This window comes from Crocuta crocuta, unplaced genomic scaffold (genome assembly GCF_008692635.1).
Source record: "Crocuta crocuta isolate KB4526 unplaced genomic scaffold, BGI_CrCroc_1.0 scaffold25, whole genome shotgun sequence".
NCBI classification, from domain to species: domain Eukaryota; kingdom Metazoa; phylum Chordata; class Mammalia; order Carnivora; family Hyaenidae; genus Crocuta; species Crocuta crocuta.
In genome coordinates this window covers 13,560,919-13,576,660 of record NW_027532015.1, presented here as the reverse complement: position 1 = coordinate 13,576,660, position 15,742 = coordinate 13,560,919, and the positions used below count along the sequence as shown (strand labels likewise).

Here is a 15,742-nt window from a genome sequence, read left to right as displayed (position 1 = left end):
GCACAGGTCTCATGTAAGCAAATAGTAATGGACATTTGGGGTTGGTTTATGAACAATCTCTTTCTAGAACATGAAATCAACACTTTAGTGGCATCTTTCTCCAGTCACTTACTAAGGGTCATATGGTATTTATGAGTGAGGCTGGGGTGGGGATAGGAATTCCTGGTATTCCGTGTATTTTTCTGATTCCACAGACTCCCATAAGATATTAAGAAATTGTTACGAAGTATGTTTACAGCAATTCAGGACTTTTTCTGTGACTCTTGCTTCATTCATTAAACAACTCTTTTCAATGATTTTCTTGGCTGTATATTTCATAGAGATTAGGCAAACTCTACCCTTTAGTCACTGAAGATGTATTTCTTAAAAAAAATCAAATACATTCCATTCAAAAACTTCAAGTATTAAATCAATAAAAAAGAAAACTGAAAATAAGTTTACATTACAAATGCCAAGTAGTTATGTGTCTGTGTGAAGTCATGACATTAATGACTATCATTATATTAATAAAAATATTATTATTGTTACCCATTATGTTGTATAATAAAAAATTACATATGTTAAGATGTGACATATCTGTTACTCTACTGGAAACAAGGAAAAGGCACATAATCACTAATCAATTGGAAGGATTCCTTAAAGAATTTAGAGAATTTGAGATTGTTTTGCTTAACTGTGAAAGTTGTACTAGGTAATACTCAAAGCTTATGAATACAGTTTTTTTATAACCATAAAGATATACAGTGCATATATCTTTTTTTTAAATCCTTTGAGAAAAGATAAGAACATTTCTAGGGTCGGTGTTCCTCTCACAAATTAAAAAGAAAAAGAAAAATGTGGTAGAGGCAATTCTGGAATATCCAGGAAATCTGATCTCACTAATGAGGAAACTACCAAATACGAGCACACTCAGTGAGATAATTTTCCAGTGCAAATTCTCTGAGGTACATTGAGTTGGGAATACCCTTATTAAAAATTCCTTTTCCACACTGAATCTAAAATGATCTGCTCAATTATTAGAATATAGCTGATGGGAAAAACAATAGTCATGATGTGGGGAATCACCCAAAGTTTTCTATAGACTCATAGGATCCAAGTAATCAGGGGCACTAATTTCAGGAGACCTGGTTCAAGTGACATTTCCTTCTGATCCATAATGGGCATCTTTCTGTTTCATATTGCCTATGCGCAGTCGACAGATGAGGCCAAGGTCATCACCCACACAGAAAACAGACAAAAATATCTATGCCACCCCCACCTGCATCTGAAAATGAATCTACATCAAGACATAGAGTATAGTCTGAACTCGCACTGTCTGGTGTATGAATTAGGGCAGAACTCTGGTTTGAGTGGTTAGTAAATGTGAAATACAAAGACAAAAAGAACTATTTCCATTTCCATATGAATCAGATTGCTATCTGTCATAACTGAGTGGCATAAAAGAACTGCAAATCCTCAGGGCCCCATTTGCTCCCAGAGAGAATATCCCCTACCCTGCAGTCCCCTCGGCCAGCCAGACTAATTTATCTAGAGAGTCTCGAGAGCCTTAGGTGAAAATTTCCAGGGTGGTGATTAAGAACAAGAACGCTGGAGCCAAACTGTGCCACCATTTAAAGAAAGGGTAGCCTTGGGCATGATACCCTCTCAATGCCTCAGTTTCCTTATCTGTGTAATGGGTATAATAACAGTGCCTGCTTTATAAAGAGATTATGAGGATGAACTTGATTACTGCTTATAAAACACTAGAACATTACCAAGCACATGGTAAGTGCTGTGGGTACCGGCTCCAACATTTCTCGTCTCTGTAGCCTCCCATATAACATTGAACTTGATCCTCAGGTTTCGAATCTGAAAAGTGGATCGAAAAACATCTACCTTTAAAGATTACTTAGAGGTATAGGGATACTATCTATAGTGGGCCCATCACAGTGACAGCCACATAGCAAGCATTTAAAACACTGAAACTGAATGGTAGGGCCAAACATGCTCTGGGCATTTGGAGCATGTGATCTTTCTAATTAAGAGTCTACCATGGAAACTGAGGAAACTGGCGAAACTTTTCAATGTGTTTGATCAAGAACAAAGACCATTTCGGTGTATGCTGTAGATCGAGTGTTTGGGTCCCCACCAAATGCACATGGTAAACTTAATCCCCCATGTGGTGGTATTTGGAGGTGGACCCTTTGGGATGGGATTGGGTTATGAAGGCGGAGCTCCCATGAATGGGATTAGTGCCCTTATGAAAGAGATCCCCGGGAGCTCTCTCACCTTCTTCCCTCACCTGAGAACACAGTAAAAAGATGGCCATCCATGAACGGGGAAGCGAGCTCTCACCAGACACATGCCAGCAACTTTATCTTGGACTTTCCAGCTTCAAGAACCTTCAAGAACCATAAGAAATAAATTTCTGTTGTTTATAAGCAACCCAGTCCTTGGTACCTTTGTTAAAGCAGCCTGAATGGGCTAAGACAGTGTGTTTGATCAAAAGTGAAGACCTAATAATAATGTAAAGCTGTCCAAGAATGAGTAAGGAACTACTTGCCTCCTGTTCACCCTCCTAATTTCCTCCACCTGGGCCTTTGACTGCCACCTGCACGCCACAACCTCAGCCAGTGTTCAGGTGACTCAACATCAAGTCAGCCCCACTCAAGGACCTGTTCACACCACGGGTTCCACATTCAGAAACTGGGTGCCTGCCTTATGCCTCAGATGTTCACTCACCAAATACTTTTTTGAGTGTCTTCTGTGTGCTAAGCAGAGGACCTCCTGAAGACAATACAGCAGTGAGAAAGACAGACATACAGTTCTTAGGAACAAGATTTCCCCTCACATCCTGCTGAGTCTGTCCTTTCCCTGAGTATCTGCCTTGCAAAAACACCAAAATACTCCACTTCCTCCTAAGTCCCAGACTTGCTCTGACGTCTCACCCGGCCAGGATCTCATGCCAGTGCTGTAACTATGTGGGTCTCCACATGCCTCTGTTCCCAGGCTCTCCCTGTGGGACCTCATTGATGGTGACCTTCCAAATGCCTGCCCCCACTCTCAGTGGTGGTCCACAGGCTCCATGCCCTCCATGTCTGATTGGAACCTCCTCTGTCACAGAGCGTCCCTTTGGGTGCGTTAGTGACAATCCCTCATTCTTTACCACGACAGGCTTCACCAGCTTGCGTGGAAACAAGCCCAAACTAATCGCATCAGTGGAAACTATAAAAGGAACTCTGACTTTGTTCATTCACCTTTTTTGATCATGGGATAGTCCTTATGTTTTGTGACTCATGCTGTAATGCCTTGAGCATTCTCTTCCTTGGGCAGTTTCCCCTGATTCATTGCCCACATGCTTTTTCCCCTGGCGAGTAAGCAGCTCACTGGATCACCTTCCATATTTGCTGAAATATTTATCAGAGGTTGGATAAGTTACCTGGGAAAGACCCAGGGGAGGTGTGACACAAATAAGTTTTCTATCAAATCAAGGCATTAAAAAATGAAGACAAATAATTGAATAGAGCGCTCCTCTGATATCGTTGCTAGGGCACATTCAGATCACACGAAAATGTACATCTTGTTCCCTGAAAGCAAATGCAGCTGAAAAAACAGTTAATTTCCCCAGGATTTTCTCAGGTTGATTTTCAAGAAGGACCAGGAACTGTAACCCTCAGTGGAGGTATAATTTTAGTAAGAAAAAGAATACTGACCTAACAATTCCTTGCATGACAATGCTACCCTACCGTTCCAGATGAAGGAGCAGCTCTGATGTGCAAACAGCATTTCGACTTTCTTACAGTTGCTATTATTTAATTTGCTTAACAAATGCTAACTTAAGCATTGTGGTTAGTATCACAGACTCTAGAAAGAAGCCAATCTCTAGGAGAGGTTTTGTGAGTTTCTAGATCTGTGACTTTAACCCTCAGTTATTTTATCTGTAAAATGGGATAATGATACCTATTTGTGAAGAAATTAAAAGTGAGAAGGCAACTAAAACATTTGGTTCAATACTGAGCATACAGCGAGTGTGCTACAAGGGTATATAAAATACAAGGATACGGGGCACTGAATGTCAGAGGATGATAAGCCAGATTCTCCATCTGATTGACAACCAAGCAATCCTTTTTTTTTTTTTTTTAAGTTTATTTATTTGAGAGAGAGAGAGAGAGCAGGGGAACGGTGGAGAGACAGAATCTCAAGCAGGCTCTGCACTGTCAGCATGGAGCCTGATGCAGACCTCGAACTCACGAACTGTGAGATCATGATTTGAGCCAAAACCAAGAGTTGGATGTTTAACCCGACTGAGCCACCTAGGGCTTCCCAACAACCAACCAATCTTAATCAACCCCCTTCCCACTATCCTATGGAAGGGGAGTCTCTACCTTCAAAACATAAATAAAATAGCTTTAAAATGTATAAAGTATCTAGCAATATTTCTTCATTCTGTCCACGGTTGTCAAAAGATGTGAAGCATAAGGTCCACCCAGTCACCTCCTTCTGGGTGCTGTTGAGACGCTCCTTGGAGACGCAGGGCGACCACACCTGCTTAACTCTCAAGTCCAACAAGGATGCCACAGATGCCTCTCGTGGGATGTCTGGGTCTCCTTGCTACACCTGTCACAAAGGTGAGTAGGGCATAGGGAAGAGTGGCAAAGAGAGGAAAATAGTTTCTATTTCAGTGTAGAGCCAAGTATGAGTCATAATCATGTAAATTTCCAATTATTGAAAGACTGATTTATCTTCTTGGTTTAGTCACACACATTCTAGGATAGAGCAATAAGGTGTGCATTTGTCCTATGTTAGAAGTTTTAAGCACAGTTGGGGGCCATGTACTATACATTCTCTTCATTTAATTCTTACCATAGCTCTTTGAGTACTATTTTTATCCCTCTTCATATTATCTTCACTTTATGACACGTGTATATGCAAACTTCTACCAAGGGACACAAAAATAGTTAAATGAAAAGGCATATTCTAAATAAAAATGTTCAACATCATAAATATACAGTCTTCCTTAAAAATTATAAATTTCATGCACTCCATCCCCCCCAAAAAGGTAGTCAATTTTGTTGGAGGGATTGGGACTAGATAAGGGAATTATTTATATGAAAAAGTAAACAAGCAAGATTAGCCAGAAAAATTCTTGAAAAAATTAGAAACAGATACCCTATCAGATATTTTCGAAAGTATATTTTAACACTCAAATGATTAAAGTGATGTTTTCTTTCAATAATCTGAAATTTACATGATTGTGACTCATACTTGGCTCTACACTGAAATAGAAACTATTTTCCTGATTAAAAATCAGTAGAACAGTGTGGAAAGCCTAACAATATATCAAAATATGGAAAGTTTTTAAAAATTCTGCTTGAGGGACACCTGGGTGGCTCAGTTGGTTAAGCATCGGACTCTTGATTTTGGCTCAGGTCATGATCTCGCAGTTTGTGAGATCGAGCCCGATGCCTGGGCTCTTCACTGAGAGGGTGGAGGCTGCTTGGGATTCTCTCTCTCCCTCACTCTCTGTCCCTCCCCTGCTGGTGCATGTGCTCTCTCTCACTCTCTCTCTCTCAAAATAAAGAACCGTTTAAAAAAATTGGCTTGAAAAAGTAAACAAAGTTAAAGGACAAAAACATGTGTTTGTGTTTGTGTGTGTGTTTGCAATTCACACAACTAAAAGCTAAATTTCCATGTGCATAAAGAGTTCTTACACTTTGATAAGAAAAAGGCCAACAGCAAAGGACAAAATGCACACGTGGTGTGAGCAGTTACAGAAAGGAAAATAAGAACACCTCTTTACAACGTGAAAGGATGCTCACCCTTCCTCAGGACAAGAGCAGTGAGCAGTAAACTACAATGAGAAGTCCTTTCCAGCAAACAGTTTAGCAAAGATTTCTGGGAGGAAACAGCCCTCCCAGGAACTGCTGGCAAGAATATAAAGAGATAACCACAATGCAGGGCCACGTGGCACTATCTACCAACTTTCAAATACAAAGATTTTCTTTCACCTAGCAATTCTACTCACAAGGGTATACCTCACAGAGACGCCTCCCCAGGTACCTTCCCACCCACATTATAGCATTGCCTCTTAGAGCCAAAAACTGGAAGCAGCCTAAATGTCCATTAACAGTGAAATAATAGTACAGCTATATAATGGAATACGGTGCAGCCATTAAAAAATAATAATAAAGTATGGGGCGCCTGCGTGGCTCAGTCAGTTAAGTGTCCGACTCTTGATTTCGGCTCAGGTCATGATCTCACGGTCATGAAATCAAGCCCCACCTAGGGCTCTGCGTTGAGCCTGGAGGCTGCTTGGGATTCTCTCTCTCTCCCTCTCTCTCTGCCCCTGCCCTACCTATGTTCTCTCTCTCAAAATAAACAGTTTTAAAAAATGAAAATAAAAATACAAAAATAATAAAGTAGATCACATGTGCTAATATGGCACAGCTCCAAGACATTTTAGGTGAAAAAACAGTAAGCCTGAGGAAAGAGGCTTCAAGTTAAATAGCTTGCCTAAAATAACCTTGCTGTTAAGTAAGGTCGTTAGTGGTAGAACTCAGCTCTTTCTGAGTATAAAACTCTGCTTGAATGGGTATTGGCACTGCTATTCTCCTACCGTGGAAAAGTCATGGCGCTGGTAAGATGGGAAGGGTCAATGGGAATCTCTGGATCCATTGTTTCTTTGGGCAGTTTTTGAAGGAGTGGGGGACAGGGTGTGGGTTAACTGTAAGACTTTGATCTGGTTAATTATTTCTTGAGCCAAGTATTATAGCTTTCCCGCTTAATATCCATCACACATATCTAGCACTAGCAGAGAAGGTATGGCTTATTGATTCCTGTCTGGGCATCTGGAGCAGACTTGAAGCTGAAAGATCTAGTTCTGGGAAATGTAAAATTATGCTCCCTAACCCTGCTGCTCCTTGGGAAGNGTTTTTTTTTTTTTTTTTTTTTTTTTGCCATTCAAAAGGGGAAAGCATTCAGCAAACTAGGGCATTAACAGTTGTTGAAAGACATGTGCCAACATCACAATTCAGTCCATCAGAGGAAGTGAGGGCAGAGTTCTTATCTAATTAAAACAGCTTGGGGAAAGAAAAGTGGGCAAAGGATAATTACCTAGTTTGGCATTTGGCCTGGAAAAGAAAGGTAAGTATTTCTTCTCTTGCAAAAACTGTCAGGAAACTTCACAAATTATAATGCTTGCCTTACAGCTGTAGGGAGTTTTTCATCCTGAATCCCGTGGTGCTTGATACACATGAATAATTTGTTCCTTGGGATGCTTCATTTAAAAAGCAATTATTTATTTCTGCATAGAAAATCAAATTTAGGTGCTGAAGATCTTACAAAACAATCTGAAGGCCCAACCTGGCATCTTACTTAACTTCTGAATGCGAGTTCTCTTGGTTTAGTCTTGATTGCTTTCATCAGGTAGAATAAACCCCACTTGGCAAAAATATGTTGGTGTTTCCTAAAGACACTTTGGGGTTTTTTGGGTGTTGGTGTCTGGGAGTTTGTTTGTTTTTACTTTAACCTGTTTGAAAGTTTCCACGGCAGCATGGTGTTGAATGTGGTTGATTGGGCAGTCAGAAATCTAGGCTTTATTTCTGGTCTGCCATTTGCCTGCTATGTGTCCTTGGCCATATCTGAGGCTCAGTTTCTTCATCAGTAAAATGAGGAAATTTGTGTTAAATCATAAAATTCTTACCTGGAATTGCAAGTATGTAAAGGAGTATGTAAAGAGCCACTCCAGTAGAATCAGGTGGCAGAGCATGGAGACCCATCCGTCTGTACCCATCCTGCATGGCTTTGAGAATTACCTTCATATCATTTCCAAGGAAATCTGATCCCCAGCTAGAGGGAGATACTGGTCAAAGGAGGTACAAACTTTCAGTTATAAGATTAATACGTTCTGGGTATCTAATGACTAACATGGTGACCTACTGGCGCTGGGAGGTGAGGAAAATGAGATTATGGTCAAAAAGTTCAAAGTTGCAATTATATAGGATGAATAAGTCTAGAGATACAAAGTACATCATGATGATTATGGGTTATAATACTTTATGGCACATCGGAAACTTGCTAAAAGAGTAGATTTCAGGTGCTCTCACCACACACACACACACACACACACACACACACAAATGGTAACTATGTGAGGAGATTGGTATGTCAATTAGCTTGACTGTAATCATTTTACTATGTATATGTATACCAAAACACCTTGTTGTACACCTTAACTGTATATAACTTTCATCTTATTGAAAATAAGCATATAGGAACTAAAATTAGTTGCTGTGCTATTTTTTTAATGAAACAAAAAATGTAAACGTTCTATGAAAAATAATAATGCTATATTGAAATTTGCTAAGAGTGGATCTTAAGTATTCTCACCACACACATTCCAAATAGTAAATATGTGAGATGATGGGTGTGTTAATTAGGTTGGTATGATAATCATTTCACAACGTGTACATGTACCAAATCAGCACATTGTATACTGTAAATGTATACAATTTTTGTCAATTATACCTCAATAAAGCTGGAAAAATGTTTATTAAAAGAACTAAAATATTGTCATAAAGAAAAAAGAAGAAAAAAGAATCATCAGTCTTAACGGTTTCTATAGCCCATTCACATTTTAACATCCTATAGTTCTAGAATTCTGTATTTGTAAAAAAAAAAAAAAAAAAGTAAATGTATAAAGGAATTGAACTCTTTTGCAAAATAAAGGTAATACTCTTATCCAGTGATATGAAAAACAACCATGAAATGCTTTGTATGATTAATTCCAAGCAAACCTTGAAATAAAAAGATTTGTCCTGTCACTAAAATGAACAAATAATGATAATTAACATTACTATGTGCCAATCACTGCTCTAAGCACATCGCATGTGTTAATCCTCCTAATAACCGTATATCCTCTTATTATCTCCATTTTTCTTTTTTTTTTTATTATTAGTTTTGTTTTATTTTTCAATCACAGGTACATTTTCTTAACTTAGAATCACCACCTGCTTTGTAAATTGTTTGACTCCGCAAAAATCAGAAGACACTAACGGACAGCCAACCCATCCCCATGGTGCCCTGAGTGAAGACAAGTCAGTTTACATTTATGATGGACTAAAATCCCACTACCTAAGGCTCCAAGCAGTGAGAGGAACAGCCATCAAATTATTATCTCCATTTTTCAATCACAGAACTAAAAGCAGAGAGCCAAAGTAACTTGCCCAAGGTCACTTAGCCAGTAAGTGGCAGAGCTGAGCTTTGAACCTAACAGTATGATTTAGACCCTGTACTCCAGATTTCTGTATTAAACATAGCTACTGAAATATTAATCCATCTGCAATGTTCTTAATAGAACTATAGAAGGATAAAATGTTGGAGCTGGAATGACTCTTAGGAATCCATCTATTCCAAATCTTTCATTTTATAAGTAAAACCAATTTTAAAAGGAAAAAATAATATCTTGGCCCGGCTGTAAGTTCTACCAATTCCCCTAAAGTTTCTCAAAATGATTTCTAGCAGAATTTTCAACTTGAAGATTTACGTTTCTTTTTTAAAAGTAAAACAAGCATTAACTCAGAAAATATCAGACAAATAGAAGCTTTAAAACTTAGAGTAAATGATCATTAACTTGGGAGATTGTTTACATTTTGTTGTGGTATGTTTTCCATTTGAGTCATCTGATTATCAAAACAAAAACAAAAACAAAACCCTACTGTAGTTAGGGAATAAGACATAACAGGTTGTACATTTCTGAGCGATTACTGTTAAAATGCCCAGGGCCAAGAATTTTTCAGCCACCCAAGCAGTACAGTAATTTTCCTGGAGTTCAAAGCCAGGAATATACACATGAATTAAGTTCTTTCATTAAAATAATTTTTTTAAGCTCTCATTTGTTCAAGTTTGGGTGTCTGACATCATTAAGAACCAACCAAAGAATAAGTGTTTGGGTCAACCCGAAGAGTCGAGAGCCTGAAGAATCAAGGCATTTCTTCTTAAGGTTTTATTTCAGAGCCGACATGTAACAAGTTGAATTTTGGGGAGTGCTTCTATGACATATCATTGTTTCCATAGAAAACTGCATTTCATTCTGCAGATAAAACATGATGCCTATGGATTATTTTTTCTGGAGAGCTGAAATTGTCTCAGGACAGATTCAGCAGATTGATTTCAAGTGTGAAAAACCCAGGCAACCCCAGGCACTTGTTTTTCCAACAGCCTTCAGCTCAAAATCATCAGTACTACAAAGGGCATATTTTGGGACTGACGGATTGACATGCCTTGAATTCCTTCAACTGTCACCATCCATGTTTGGATCTAAGGCTTCTTGTAGTTTTATGATTCTTCCGAGCTGATTTTGGCCCTTAACCATTATGCCCTGAGGTGCTAAGACAGACTGTCTTGAATAAGCTGGTTCCTTCCTCTGCTGGCTTCTTTAGAGTGTTAGGATTGACCATGAAATATTGTCCTTTAAACTTCTCTTAAAGTTCATCTAGAAATGAGAGTCCTTTAAGATATTCTTTTCAGGGACAGGTGCCTATTCTAGCTTTGGGAAGGAATTTGGAATTGTCTAAGCCTTCAGTCTCCAGGCATGGTCTATATATTCATTACACACTTAAACAGCTTTATCTCTATGTGGGGACCTTTCCTCATAGGACCCAAAAGGCCACTGGATTTCTGCTTTACCAGAAATAACCAAAGAGCAATCAATCATCTCTCTAATGATGAGCATTTGCTTCTCTTAGAATATTTTCATGTGATTTTGTTCTGTGTTTTTCTATTTCAGCTTCAATACAACATCTTAATGTATCTTGTAAAGATATTTTATTTAACTAATGGGAATCCAAATTTAAGTTAAAATGAGCTTCTTGCTGAGCTGGAAACACAACACAACAGGGGTGAATTTTGCCCTTCCTTCCTTCCTCCCTCCCTCCCTCCCTTCCTTTCTTCTGATTAAGTTCAGGACATGCGACCCCAAAATACACACTTTGGTACACTGAAATTGTTGAGCTAAAGGCACTTGAAAGACAGAAAATGCAGGAACAGGCTTTCTTGGATCTTCCCTTATCCACCTAAGGACAGAACCTCCAAAATGAACTCAACTGTTATGGATCCCATCCCAGGAGCTTTATCAACCATTGACTCATCACAGGAGAAGAGACTAGATATTGCCACCACACCCAAACTTTGTCACAAACTGTCACATCGCTTATTCTATTCATCCCATTCATCTTCCTTAAAAACCATCTGCTCTCCCTTAAATTGCCTAAATCCCTCCCTCCCTTCCCCTACACAAGCTGTCAAATCTCACCACTGTTTGGGGTGTACACTGTTTTCCTATGATGCCACTATATATGTAATATTAAAGATTAACAAATTTGTATACATTTTCTTCTGTTAATCTGACTGCTGTCAGTTTACTTCATAGACCCGGCTGTCAAATCTAGGAGAGAAGAGGAAAAATCTTTTCTTCCCTACACAGAGAGGAAGAAAGAGGAATATGATGACATCAATAAATGTGCCCCATTGCCAGTGAGTAAAAGAGCAGACACGTGTATGTGAGGTTGCTTTGCCCACCCACCACATTATTAAGTCCATGGTGTATCTTATAACTGTGGACTCTTGAATCCTGGAGATATAACAGCTTCTTCTCCAGCCTGCTAAAGTGCTTGGAATTTCTGCCATTTAAGCTCTGGGAAGTTCTGGTTTCAACAGGAATGTTTCTCAAGAAATATAACAGAATAACACATCGCCATCTTGTTTTGAAAATGAACATGATATACCTTAGATTAGCCAGTCCCCAAAAACAGGCCCCTGAAAAAGTGAAAACCAAAATCCTTTTTTATGGAGATGGGGGGAGGGACGTAGGGGAGGGGTAAAGAGGGAGAGGAGGCAAGATTGGAAGGAGACAAAATTATGGGCACCCCAAACACGATTGAGGGAATTCAGGCTCAAAGGAAGAGAAGAAAGGAATAGCAAAGGCCAATCTTCACAATGGTAATACTATTCCAAAACAAAGCTAATTTATTTCGGTTAACAGCCCGCTTACTGCTAAACCCAATGCTGCTACCATTGGGTTGTAAGCAGCACTTATTTCAGATTCATCATGGGTCATATCTGGTTATCAACAGCAGCTTCCACAGAAACAGACATGAAGCCAAGAAATGAATATTTATATTCATAATGTAAAAGAAATCATTTTTCCCAGGGTTTCAGCCAGGTATTGACAGGAAATTAAACCAGAATTCATGGGGGAATGAATTTTCCGGCAAGTTTTAGAGTACGGCATCCCATAGTTTCAGAAAAAATGGAATAAAAAAAAGCTGTTCTTGGCATTAAACTAACTCCCTCCCTTCCACTGGAAGGTCTTTGTTTCTGTTAGAAGTGACTCATTGGATTACCTCAGTTAAGTCCCCTTACCCACGTGGGTCTTTGTTTCTCTACTCACCCCCAGATAATACCTACAAAGGTAGGTTCCTAGATAAGAAAGTAGCATTTCAGGAGAATTTGGCATTTGTATCATGTTAAAATCTATGACATCATCATCACAATTTTCCTTGTCATTACAGCCCACAAAGAGCCTTCCATTGTCTTCTCAGAACTAGCCTTTGAAAGTGGGAACATCATTCTTCAGTAATCTCGAAGTTCAGTCAAAGGTTATTAAAATTTGAAGCAGGAGGGGCACCTAGAGCTCTCAGTCGCTGGAACGTCTGACTTCGGCTCAGGTCATGATCTTACGGTCCATGAGTTCCAGCCCCATGTCGGGCTCTGTGCTGACAGCTCAGAGCCTGGAGCCTGCTTCGGATTCTGTGCCTCCCTCTCTCTCTCTGCCCCTCCCCCAAGCATGTTCTGTCTTGTCTCTCTCTCTCTCTCAAAAATAAACATTAAAAAAAATATTTTTTTAAATTTGCAGTAGGATTCAAAGCTACCCTGCTACACTGCCATACTTAAAAAGGCTCTTTCAAGGTACTTTTAATATGGATCCTCCTTTGCAACAGAACACAGTCCCGGAGAAAAAGGAAGAATGGTGCAATGCATACAAAATGTCTGATTTTCGTTTGACACATGATTGCCAAGCCCTAGAATTCCACACACTCTCATAAATACACATGGCTGTATCTTGATTAAGAAAGGCTTGTGAACCACAGTTTGTGCTGAGTCGGGTTCCCTTCCTAACCGTCATATCTGCCTCTCTTTCATCTGGTCTCTTTTGCTCCCTGCCCCCCTCCATCTTGGGACGCCCATCTTTTTCATTACATGGCATAAGCATACAGACTGCAGACACAGGTGTGCAGGCTAACTCCAAGAGGTCACATGTGCTTATCACCTGTGTGATCTGTGACCTGTGAATGCGGGCACCACAGTGAAAATGGCACGTAATTTGAGAATTCTTCTAAGCATTCCGCATAATCAGAGCTCAGCTTTCCCCTAAGAAAACATGTCTTTTCCTCCTATGTGTCCCATGGACGTTAATAACCATACTTTCTCCTTTACAGAGTTCTATTCATCTTGACAAAGTCTCTCATGTAAACTAAAGTCTCTTGCAAGACTTTGGGGCATTCAAACTTTGGGCTTCAGTGCATGCCACCCACCAATCTCTCCAAATGTTATATCTCTTTTCTGTTCCCCTCCTACCCTTTTCTTCTAACGTAGTGCCAAGAAAAATTCCTATTGGTTTTGCCCACGTGCTAAATATCAGAAAGGAAAATGCCAGAGCCCTGACTCTGAAGACAAAAAGGACAGTAAACACTGGGGGAGACCGCAGGACCGAGTATGACTTCTCAACAGAGACGGTCAGTCCACCAGAACGGAAACACGACGACAGAGCAAAACTGAGGGCTACAGACCACTCCTGCATCTGACTGCTCACTTGTCACAAATCCCGGCAGGCAGGTGGCATAGCTTCCTTGGGACACTCGGAAGGGGCAGATATGGTCATGGTCTTATTACTCCTGCTATTGCATTACTAGCTCATCAAACCAGGCAGTGAACACGGACCCAAAGGCACAATGGCAGCTACGGGAGGGGTTGGGGGGCCAGAGCCAGACAGACATGAGAGAGAGAGCAGGTACATTCTGTTTCCCAAGGAGCCCAAAGGGAGTGTGGTCTAAGGACTGAGGACGGCCATTCACATACACCGTCTTTTATTATGTCACCTAGCCCAGAAAGTTCCCTGAGGATGAAACCAGGCCTGTCTGGCTCCCAAGACCACATTCTGTCGCTGCCCAGTGTCCACAGTTGGACTAAATAACTGCCAGGTGTTTGGGAGGCTGGGGGCCAGGCTAGAAACAGGGGCCTTGGGATTTCAAACCTTGGGGGATCTTTTCTGAGAGTAATAGTTAAGACTTAACAGCGTGTACCTTGTAGTAAACAGGCCCAGGCCCAGTCGCCGCTCTGCCACTGGCCGACTGTGTAGACTTCAGGCAAATGGCTTACGCTTCTTACATTTCAATTTCTTCAGCTTCAAGGTGGAGTTGTTGTGAGGTTTAAATGGCAGAGTGCCCTTCAAACACTTAGTCTGGAGAATGGCACCTAGGAAGGGCTTCATAAACATGATCACATGCGCTATCCATTGTTTGAGAGTTGGCAGCTAAAACCATTTGTGAATAAGGAATTTATGCCAGGAGGTGTAAGAAGACACACCATGAGGTCTGGGGTTGTCAAATGTCCCAGCCATCGATTTCAAAAGGCCAGTGCCCCCAGCCTTGGAACGCTGGTCACCACTGACTCTCTACTCTGTCTCCATTTGCCAAAAAAGTGCCACCTTCCCTCCAGCCCCCATCCCAGTCTCTGCAGGTCCCCACTGGAGACGGAAGCATACTTTTCTAATTCCAAAACTGGGATACGTAGCCTGACAAGTATAGTTAAGTCTAGAAGGGGACAAGGCACAGAATATCTCAGTCTGGTTCTAGTTTAGCTATTCTAGGAAATGGGCCAAAGGGGACCCCCATGCAGTAAACGTACCTAATGCCTCTCCCTCCACAATGCATGCACCTCCACCGTCCAGGCAGCTGACATCTATTCCCACATGACATCGTTTGGGTAAAGGTGGTAAGTCACCCCACTATTTAAAAAGGGTTGGGGTGGGTAAAAAGTATTTGTCAGCCATCGGCACCTTGGCACGAACTAATTGTCAGGATCGAAAAAAACCACCTAATAAGGTCTTAGGGGGCCATGGCAAGGAGAGTAATGGACTAGAAGTGATTTCTAAACTGCAATCCTACCTGAACGCGGCATCACCTGAGCACTGGTGTGCGGACCCGGAGAAGGGGCAATCAATTAAGTGCAGGGCAGGGTTGATAGTTGCTCTGATTCTGAACGTCACCTAAGACTGGTTTTGCCCCTGCAAATGTCAAGGCGCTGGGGCCTTAGACGTCACTTCGGACCTGCATCCCATCAGCGTGGGGTCCGGTGGCAGGAACGCTGGCGTGGGGGCCGAGGACCGTGACCTCTTCATGTTCTCGAAATCCCCGCAGGGGCCCAGAGCAGGGCGCTCGCGTACGAGCTCATCACGTGCGCAGCCCCAGCTTTTCAAACCCGACCGAAGCCTGCAGTCCCGGACGCCGGGGTGGTTTTTAGGGTTTTCTTTCTTTATGATTTCCCTTCTTGTTCTCCACAGTTGGTGATTTTCTGCAGAAAAACGGCTGAGAAAAAAGAACCGATTTCATTTCCAGTTCCCATCACCACGATTTCCACATGGATGTGACGTTGGGCCAGCTTCCGAAATGCCCAGGTGACTCACACGGGGAGACCCGGGCCCGGG

The 15,742-nt window shown here is 41.1% G+C and overlaps 1 protein-coding gene and 1 non-coding gene across 4 annotated transcripts in view; both read right to left on the bottom strand.

Moving 5' to 3' along the window:
- LOC144241421 (uncharacterized) overlaps positions 1 to 15,704 on the bottom strand; it is a 93,572-nt gene extending 77,868 nt beyond the window's left edge. For all 3 annotated transcript variants that reach the window (XR_013338072.1, XR_013338075.1, XR_013338074.1), the window contains exons 1-2: positions 15,204 to 15,704; positions 14,340 to 14,521 (exon numbers count right to left, since the gene is read on the bottom strand). The gene's annotated coding sequence lies outside the window, so the exon portion shown is untranslated. The remainder of the gene's footprint in view (positions 1 to 14,339; positions 14,522 to 15,203) is intronic.
- Positions 8,998 to 9,145, bottom strand: LOC144241625 (small nucleolar RNA SNORA79). Its single transcript, XR_013338135.1, has one exon. It is a non-coding gene; the product is annotated as a small nucleolar RNA SNORA79 (small nucleolar RNA).
- Positions 15,705 to 15,742: the final 38 nt, after the last annotated feature.